Source organism: Salvelinus sp. IW2-2015, unplaced genomic scaffold (assembly GCF_002910315.2).
Source record: "Salvelinus sp. IW2-2015 unplaced genomic scaffold, ASM291031v2 Un_scaffold16375, whole genome shotgun sequence".
In the NCBI taxonomy this organism is placed as follows: domain Eukaryota; kingdom Metazoa; phylum Chordata; class Actinopteri; order Salmoniformes; family Salmonidae; genus Salvelinus; species Salvelinus sp. IW2-2015.
The window spans coordinates 97,248-108,150 of record NW_019957558.1 but is presented as its reverse complement, the minus strand read 5'-3'; the positions used below and the strand labels follow the sequence as shown (position 1 = coordinate 108,150).

General features: G+C 42.6%; 1 pseudogene; it reads right to left on the bottom strand.

Annotated features, from left to right (window-relative positions):
- The window catches only part of LOC112080568 (arf-GAP with SH3 domain, ANK repeat and PH domain-containing protein 2-like), a 33,024-nt pseudogene that overhangs the window by 10,631 nt on the left and 11,490 nt on the right, over nucleotides 1–10,903 (bottom strand).

The following is a 10,903-nucleotide window of genomic DNA, read 5'->3' as shown; positions in this document are numbered from 1 at the left end:
CCTACATACACAGCATAGCACAGCCTACATACACAGCATAGCACAGCCTACATACACCGCATAGCACAGCCTACAAGCACGGCATAGCACAGCCTACATGCACAGCATAGCACAGCCTACATACACAGCATAGCACAGCCTACAAGCACGGCATAGCACAGCCTACATACACAGCATAGCACAGCCTACATACATAGCATAGCACAGCTTATATGCATAGCAAGTGTGTCTGGTATACAGTAGGCAGCACCGATTCCCCTGGGATGTCATAAACACATACACTACATGACTAAAAGTATGTGGACACCTGCTCGTCAAACATCTCATTCCAAATCATGGGCATTAATATGAACTTGGTCCCCCCTTTGCTGCTATAACAGCCTCCACTCTGTTAGATTTCAGTGCAGCCTTTGATATTATTGACCACAACCGAAAACGGGGTCACTTAGAAATGGGGTCACTTAGAAATGTCCTTGTTTTTGAAAGAAAAGCAAATTTTTTGTCCATTTAAATAATATCAAATTGATCAGAAATACAGTGTCGACATTGTTAATGTTGTAAATAACTATTGTAGCTGGAAATGGCTGATTTTTATTGGAATATCTACATAATCGAACCCACAAATRCTGATGCTCCAGATACTCAACTAGTCTAAAAAAGTCCAGTTTTATTGCTTCTTTAATCAGGACAACAGTTTTCAGCTGTGCTAAAATAATTGCAAAAGGGTTTTCTAATGATCAATTAGCCTTTTAAAATGATAAACTTGGATTAGCTAACRCAAYGTGCCATTGGAACACAGGAGTGATGGTTGCTGATAATGGGCYTCTGTATGCCTATGTAGATATTCCATAAAARATCTGCCGTTTCCAGCTACAATAGTCATGTACAACATTAACAATGTCTACACTGTATTTCTGATCAATTTTATKTTATTTTAATGGACAAAAAATKTGCTTTTCTTTCAAAAACAAGGACATTTCTAAGTAACTCCAAACTTTTGAACGGTAGTGTATGTGTTATGGCTTTTCAACCTCTGCTATATCGTGGATTCAGAGCTCTCTACTGTATCTAATAGAACTCAGAGGGTTTACTTTAATGGAAGCTTCTCTAACSTCAAACATGTAAAGTGTGGTGTAATGCAGGGCAGCTCTCTAGGCCCTCTACTCTTTTCTATTTTTACCAATGACTTGCCACTGGCATTAAACAAAGCATGTGTGTCCATGTATGCTGATGATTCAACCATACAGCAATTTTCAACACACTCCACAAAGCAAGTCCCGCAGTCTCTAGCTTGATCTTATCTTACTTATTGTCCAGTCATATGGTCAAGTGCTGCAAAGAAAGACCTAGTTAAAATGCAGCTGGYCAAGAACAGTTTGGGATGAGTTGGACCGCAGAGTGAAGGAAAAGCAGCCAACAGGTGCTCAGCATATGTGGGAACTTCTTCAAGACTATTGGAAAAGCATTCCAGGTGAAGCTGGTTGAGAGAATGCCAAGAGTGTGCAAAGCTGTCATCAAGGCAAAGGGTGGCTACTTTGAAGAATCTCAAATATAAAATATATTTTGATTTGTTTAACACTTTTTTGGTCACTACATGATTCCATATGTGTTATTTCATAGTTTTAATATCTTCACTATTATTCTACAATGTAGAAAATAGTAAAAATAAAGAAAACCCTGGAATGAGTAGGTGTGTCCAAACTTTTGATTGGTACTGTATATACATTTKAACGTTTTTGTTTGTTTTTAATGTTTTTTTTGTTACGTGTCAGACCGCAGTAAGACTATCTGTCGCCATGGGGATCCTAATAAATCAAATCAAAATAAAGGTCAACTAACTCACCTTGTCCTCCATCTCATCTTCGCTCTCGTCCAGGTCGTCGTCGTTGCTGAGCCGCCACTCATACTCCACATGCACATGGACGTTGAACTTCCCCGTCTCGGCCTGGGTCAGCTGAACACCACAAAGACAACAAACGTATCTGCTGTTACCCATCTTGATCATATGGCATCATGGACCCTCCTCTAATAAAGAGGATCATCATATTGTTATAGGCTGTTTCCTAATCCTCCACTCTTTTCCAAAAGTGTGCCTTTGCCCTCTCCCTGTCATGGATTTAAAAGCATATGAATGGTGTAAGCATTGTCTGGTGGGAGTTTTCACTATTGTTAAATCCATGACGAGAAGTGTGCAAGTTAACACGTTGGGAAAAGGGTGGAGAATTGTGATGCAGTCATTGTGTTAAAATGTCTATGACCTTCAGATTACATTGCAAGCCTACACTCACCAGCTCCTCACACTGCGTATGTTTGAGGCGCTTGGCGATGTCCATTGGTGTTTCTCCTGCCTCGTTGGCTGCACACAGAGACAGACAAACCAACCAGAGCTTCATTAACGTGTTTCTATGGGACTTGACCAGCCCTTTATCATTTGTTTATGGGTTTGTATCCCAAATTGCACTCTATTCCATATATAGTGCACTACTTTTGACTAGAGCCCTATGAGCCCTGATTAAAAGTAGTGSACTATATAGGGAATAGGGTGCCATTTGGGATGCATAATGATCCTATGAGGGTACTTACCAATACTGACTGAGGCCCTGCCCCGCAGTAGCAGTTTGAGACACTCGCTGTTGTCGGTCAGGCAGCAGTAGTGCAGTGCCGTGCTCCCTTTGGCTGTCTGCTTCTCCAGGTTGCCACTTACACACACAGATAGAATTACAGACAGAGAGAGACACACACACACGTTGGTTTTACTATCCAAGTGGGGGACAAAAAATGTATACCCATTCAAAATCGTATTTTCCCTAACCCTAACCCTTACTCTTAACACCTAACCCCTTCCCGTACCCTAATTCTAACCCTAAACCTAACCCCTAAGCCTAAAAAGCCTTATTTTACTATCCTTGTGAGGACTTTGGGAACCTAAAAAGAAAAGTTAAGTTAGACACGCAGCTGAGAACTATCAGCACAAGGGACAACACTGCCGTTCCTTGATATTGACAATTATTGGGAGAACAACTTCTGCTCCTATCTAAATATTTCATTATATGCTGTTAAATAACTTCCCCTCTTCACATTTGATATCTGAGAGCTTGTTTGCTTCTGCTACTATAAGCTATAAAACCAGCATCTTTTCACCCAGTACTTTAGTACCTATTTTGGGCCAGGAAGTCCACAATATGGAGGGAGTTGCGGTCCACCATTCGTACTGCTAGGTGTAGTGCTGTCTCACCCGGTTCCTGAGGGCATGAAACAATGACAACTCAAGACAACAGTTCGACAACATCAGAGTTAGAAACATATAGCCAATATACCTACCAATCAGAGGCATTCAAATATGACAAATCACACAAAAACATCATTATAAAACTAGAAAAACCAGTCAAGCTTTTTAAGTCCATGAGGGACTTCAAGACKAATGTTTCTCTCATGTCATTGTTAGAAGGCAATGTCTACTTCCCAAATGGCACCCTATTCCCTATATAGTGCACTATTTTTGACCAGGGCCCATAGTGCTCTGGTGAAAAGTAGTGGACTATGTAYGAAATAGGGTGCCATTTGGGACGCAACMRGTGTCAATCATCTCACATGCTCATTGGCCAGCGGGATGGTCTCCATCAGGTCCACTCCTTCAGCATAGACCTGGATGAGAGAGAGGATGTCTCGGGTCTTCACTGCCTCACACAGGACTTGCAGCCTGGACGCCACGTCCGCACACTTCCTCTGAGCAAAACGCTTCTCYGTGTACTTGGCTGTGATGTAGTCCTTCCTCGTCTGCCTGAGGGAGACAAGAGCCCAGACAGATAGATGATCAAATAACAGGAAAGAGACAGGAAACAAGTGCAAACCTGCGTAYAAATTGGCACCCTCTCCCTTATATATTAGTGCACAGGAGGTTGGTGGCRCCTTAATTGGGGAGGACGGGCTTGTGGTAATGGCTGGAGTGGAAGGGGTAGAATGGTATCAAACACATGATTTGTTGCCATTCCATTCACTCGGTTCCATCCGTTATTATGAGCCGTCCTCCCCTCAGCAGCACAGTGCACTACTTTTTTTGTAAAAAATGTTTTTATTTAACCTTTATTTTACTAGGCAAGTCAGTTAAGAACTAATTCTTATTTACAATGACGGCCTACACCGGCCAAACCTGGACGACGCTGGGCCAATTCTGCGCCACCCTATGGGACTCCCAATTACGGCTGGTTGTGATATAACCTGGATTCGAACCAGGGTGTCTGTAGACCAGGGCCCATTGAATTGGGTGCCATTTTGGACACAAGCTAAGACATTTATGACTATAAACAGTAGAAAAAAAGAAGTGAAACGTATTCGACTTAATGTGAAATTAAATATATTCAGTGTTGTTCCTGTTTTGTGTGGCCTGCCCTGCAGTCTGTCACTTACATGTCACTGGAGGGGTTCGGTTTAGTCACGCTCTGTGCAGACAGGTCCGCCTCCATGATCTCATTGAAACCTGCGTTCCCTACATTCTTAGCCAGCTGGGGAAGACCAGGTAGAGCACACGTCAATTTCGTATCTGCTCAGCCTTTATTAATCTAGCCTGGTCCCAGATTTGTTTGTGACGAACATGGACAATGACCATAGGAGTTGTCAAGACACCATGAACAAATCTGGGGACCACACTACTAATAATCTTACTAACTATACTATAGTACAAAAGTCTGTCAAATACAATACTAAAAGCCTGTAGTATCTACCAGGAGCTCTGAGGTTCCCAGGACGTCCAGTGTGAGAGACTGTATTCTAGAGTAGTGAACACCCATCTCCCTGTGGATTCCAGAACACTCGATGCAGATGAGCACACCCAGGTTAGTGGAGAGCCAGGTGGGATCTGAAGACAGAGATAGAGGATATTATCAGTGTTAAGACTAGTGTGCTGTATCCCGGGGTGGTCTGCCTTTTCCCAGCATGCTCTGTGTGTCACTCACTGGGCGCTCCACAGTCGCAGCACACATCGTTGCCGCTCATCCTCTCGAYCTCGCTGACAATGGCCTTGGTCAGCTCCTGGACTATGTTGTTCTCCCCTCCCTCGTCCTGGTCTCCTTTGAAGGCATCGTTCAGGGCTTCCTCCTTACTGTTCTGCAGGACTGAGATCCATCTGAAAACACAGGCAGCCGAGAGAACCAGTGAGCTCTGAGGGCAAAAGTTGAGTCCCATATGGCACCCTATTCCCTATGTAGTGCACTACCTTTGACCGGAGCCCTATGGGGAATAGGGTTCCATTAGTGACGCAAAAAACTTTAAAGAGAATCTGAGAGACCAATTACATGTACCACTGTATCATGTACACACATAATGATGTACACACCACGTTCACACACAAACATGCATAGTGCAAAAGGCACAGACAGGCACAGTACTTACATCTGACACTCTGCCTCATCCTCAGCTTGAAAGTGATAGGTTCTGTCATCTGTTTAGACAAATAATAGGCTGATTGAGCAACATGCAACTGGCACTTGCAGTAAGAGATGCTAAGAGACTCGATGGAAGATGCATGTCTGTCATTCAATAAATATCATATCATAGAGTCTACGAAATAAAATCTGTGAAATAAAGTATGTTTTCTATCATGCTTTTGCTATTTTAGCTAGATATTCAGACTAGTGTKGCAGAGGTTTGAGATGGAGCATCAAAGTGCTGCTTAAGTTACGTGAGAAGAGATCAAAGCTTTTCTTCTCATCCGGGTTACGCTTCACTTGACAGGTTAGCAGGTTGAGTTTAGCTGGTGGTGTGTTAGCCTATGAGAGAGGAGCAGAGAAGAGTAAGAGAACCGAGGGGGCCAGACTGCTGAAGTTGATCATATTGTATTCATGCCACTTTCCCAGTTGGGTAATGCCAAACAGTAAAATACCTTTAAATAAAACACATTATTTCAAAAATAAAAAGAGAACGTCAAATGCAGCAGCCTCCTAGAAATGTATCGTTGGCCTTTTCCTCTCTGTCCTGTTGAATGAAACGTTATGCTTACAGCCACTTCTCTGTGAAGGCCCAAAGAACAGCACTGTTGTCGCACAATTACTGTCCAGTTAGTTCATGTGAAATGCAGGGAAACAGAACAAATGTGATCCTTTTCTTCCATTATCACTGGACAAATTCACTGTGGAAACTCTATTTCAAATGGCTACCCAGACTATTTGCATTGCCAACCCCCCCCCCCTTTTACGTCGCTGCTACTCTCTGTTATTATCTATACATAGTCACTTTAATAACTCTACCTACATGTACATGTTACCTCAACTAACTGGTGCGCCCGTACATTGACTCTGTACCGGTACCCCTGTATATAGTCTCGCCATTGTTATTTTACTGCTGTTCTTTAATTACTTGTTACTTTTATTTCTTATTCATATTTTTTTAAACTGCATTGTTGGTTAGGGGCTTGTAAGTAAGCACTTCACTGTCTACACACCTGTTGTATTTGGCGCATGTGACTAATACCAATTGTTGGATGCTCGGGGGAATTCACTGTGGAAGCCAGGCTCAGGGAATTCACTGAAAGCCAGCCTCAGGGGGAATTCACTGTGGAAGCCAGGCTCAGGGGGAATTCACTGTGGCAAGCCAGGCTCAGGGGAATCACTGTGGAAGCCAGGGCTCAGGGGGAATTCACTGTGGATACCAGCTCAGGGGGATTCACTTGGATCACAGGCTCAGGGGAATCACTGATACCAGGCTCAGAGGAATTCACTGTAGATGCCAGGCTCAGGAGGAATTCACGGTGGAAGCCAGGTTCTCAGGGGAATTCACTGTGGAAGCCAGCTCAGGGGGGAATTCACTGTGAAGCCAGGTCAGGGGGAATTCACTGTGGAGCCTGCTCAGGGGGAATTCACTGTGGAAGCCAGGCTCAGGGGGAATTCACTGTGGAAGCCATGCTCAGGGGGAGTTTTAGCTTTCAAACAATATCTCAGTACTGTGTCTGGCGAGAAGCTGCTATAATGTTAGAGGTTTTAGGACCTGACACAGGTTTGTCAGTTACTGAAATGATCAGTCACAACATTCTGTGATCACAACTGAGACAATGCTATGCCGTTAGGACAATAACGTTGGAGCTCAGGGTCATGTTGTCAAGAGGAAAGTCATGCCCAAAAGAGCTTGTACTGGTTTGTGATTGGATTCCTAGAAGAGGTCAACAGGAATCCAGTCAAGTTTGAGAGTACTGGTTAGTAATGAAATCACCCCGCCTGCCGACCAAAAAAAGAAGGGTTAAATTCCTCTTCCCGCCATTCTGTCTATCATCCTTTTCCTTATGCTCTTCCTTCTGTTGATCTTTCTCTTATTCTTGCTCTCTCCTAACATGTTGTTTGGCTCTTCAAAAAAAAGGTAATAATAATAATTGTACTTCGTCGTCCACATCTTATTTTTTTCCCAATTTACGGAAGAAATGTGTCCAAAATAAAGACCTCACARAATCCCACTGACTGACATGTAGTATGTACTGTATATTCAGACCGTAAGGAGAGGGCCATGCATGACAGCATGCATGAAGGAAAGTGAGTGACCAATAGGATAAGACAAAAACAGGAAGYCTCTTACCGTTCCATGGGAGATAGTCAGGAACCCGTTCTTCACTGAACACTTCCTCTTTTGCCACACCTTCCTGAGACTGAAGAAGAGTAAACAATCATTATTTCACTAGAACACTCTATTCCTCTACGGCACAGCTTCTATATCACAAACCACAACCAGAAAGTCTACAGTATTATATAGAGCCATTATTGCATGGAACTCCCTTCCATCTCATATTGTTCAAATGARCAGCAAACCTGCTTTCAGGAAACAGATAAAGCAACACCTCATGGCACAATGCCTTTCCCCTATTTGACCTAGATAGTTTGTGTGCATGTATTGATATGAAGGCTACGTGTACATTTTTTAAATGTATGTAGTTCTGTCCTTGATGTTCTTGTCTATTAATGTTCTGTATTATGTMATGTTTCATATTTTGTGTGGACCCCAGGAAGAGTAGCTGCTGCTTTCACAACAGCTAATAAAATACCAAACCATACCATTTCATGAACAGCAAATGGAATGATGTATGTGATAAGGCCATCCATATCATCATATTACCCCAACGCCTCGATTAAAAGCACATTTCCCTGCCTTTGGCGGGGAAACAAACAGCTCCTCTTGGCTCTGTGTAAGAGACCAGAGGCCAAATTGGTGATTGAAGCTCTGTCCACTCACCCCTCACTCTTCTTGTACAGCATTCCATAGCGTTCTGTACCGTGGGCCTTATTCCCCTGGAGCTGGTGAAGGCTGTATCCTGTCTGCTTGGCCTGGGTCTCCTAATGCATCAGAGACACACTCAGTCATGAGGACATCTCTCATAGCTCAGGTGTTCATCTGAATCAAGTTTCTTCAATGTCCTCTCCCGAAGGCCTATTCTACTCTACGCTGCGTAAAAATGATGGTGCTTGGCAATTCTATACAGCCCTTTTTGAGAGCCATATATGAAGCGAGCCATTGAACACTTTTTGGTTCTACATAGCACCATTTCTTCTAGCAGTATAGGTGTACACCTTGCAGCCTTATTTCAATATATTCAGATAGAGTGAGTGACTCTAGAATCTGGAAGCAATTGAGATTTGAATGGAGGGCTTGAGCAGAGCCTTGCATTCAGAAACAACTACAGATATCAATGTGTGCAGTGGTCAGGAAGTTTGGAAGCTGTTTTTATTTCCTTAAAATCCTATCTGTGGTTAAGAACATTGATTATGGCTTTATCCCAAATAGCACCCTATGGCCCATGGTAAAAGGTAGTGCACTATATAGGGAATAGGGTGCAATTTGGAACTCCGCCTTGATTGGGAAAGAGCTAAAGTTCACCAAGAAAGCAGACATTCCCTCTCCTAGCCACTGGTGGAAACCATGATCAGTCTATTGCATTGTAACATGACATGACACGCGAGACTAGTCATCTATACTCCTGTAAGTAGACTAGGGTCTTGTGAGGGAGAACTACTGGCTTTTCCTATTTTCCTATGACAAGACAGGCAAGACTAAATACATTACAGTATATGTGCTATAACTGGTCTGTCATTGGATTAGGTCCCTTCCTCTCTGCTACCAAGCTAATGTAACTGGTGGGATCTGAACACTGGTCTCCTACTCAGTAAACCAATGGCCTAACCATAAGAACAAGAGGAGATTCCCTCTTGGGCCAAAGGTGACACTAGTTTTAAGTCGCAGGCAGGCAGGGCTACCTCATCCCAAGGGTGTGACTCTAAATCACCTCCGCTACTTACTCCAGTGATTGAGAGCTCACCTCTTTCTGTTCAGACTGTAGGGAGGACTTGAGAACGTCTCTGAGCTCACTAAGCTGTTTCCTCTCTCCATCTTGGGTCTGTTTGATCTGAGAAACAGGAAGTGAGAGAACTGGGTGAGGTGAGTGACACATTATTGACAGACAGGCAGTAAAACCATGGTAACATCCAAAGAGAATATTATAAAATATGGATGCTTGGAGAGAGTGGCTCACTATAGTCAAGTCTGTAGCCAGTTTCTCTATGGAAGGTTTGAGGCTATTCACTGTGTTCAGACCATCCTGGAAAAAGCTGTGAGGAGAGAGGAAACAGAGGTCACCAGGAGTCAAGATGGGTCAAGCATTAGCCTCCTACAAAAGACAAATGCATTGACTAAACAGTGCTAATCTGACTAAACAGTGCTAATCTGACTAAACAGTGCTAATCTGACTAAACAGTGCTAATCTGAAATCACTTGTAAATGAAAACAACATACTTGCATTGGGCGTGAAAATATTTGATGAGGTTCTGGAGAAAATCGACCCCCTTCTTTGTTTTAATTTCATTCACTTTGAGAAGATACTGTAGACAAAATAAGACATACCGAGTAACAATATTAACGGACATGTGTAAATACTCCTCAGTGGACCCTGTTGTGTCTTCTATCCTGCATAGCCTCTGATAGGTGAAATAATTAGATAGCCAGTTTCAACCTTCTCACCTCACACATCTGGAGCTGAAAGAGGCGTCTCTCCTTCTCCATCTCCTCAGCGATCTCTCCTCCACTGAACTCTGTCCGTATCATCCCATGCTGCTTAGCATGCTCCTTCTTCTCCTTCTCTATCTTAGTGCTGCAGGGAACACAGAGGTCTCAGTGATCATGATGATGATGAAGCACAGGATGAATGGATGAAGAAGGAAAATCATTCACTAATTAACATGATATCAATATCTGCTCAATTAAAACTTACAACCAACCGGTTGCAGCATTACCACAAAAATGGAGGAGGCAAGTGGAAAAGGAAGAAGGTAGGACACTTGTTTGCCTGCCATATATTAAAGATTGGCTGAAAGGAATTGGAATAAATAGAAAACTATACCAGTTTTATTTGAGGACAGAAATGTTGACAGCTGTGACATACAGGTTGTAAAATAAATGGGAAGAGATTTTCGATGTACCGATTCCATGGCACATGGTTTATGAACTGGTACAAAAAAACTACACTTGATTCGACACTTCATTTTAAATGATTATATACAATTCTTGCCACCAACAGAATGCTATACATATGGGGCATACAACAATCTCAGCTCTGTAGATTTTGCTGCGAAGAGACAAAATCAATAGATCATTTATTCTGGTACTACCCCTAAAGAAATCATAACATGCACTTAAAATTAACCTTACAAATAGCAGCGTTGGGTGATTTGGAAAGCCATAGTCAGCCAATAAATAATATAATAATACTCGTAGGAAAGGTTTTCATCTTTAGCTCACAATCTGAAAGGTTAAAAATGATGTAAAACATCACATGGAAACCAAACAAGGGTGGTCTATGGTGATAGGTGGGATTAAAGAGCTTATATTTGGTAATGTATTATTGTTATGTGACTGCTTTCTATTAAAGTACCATGTA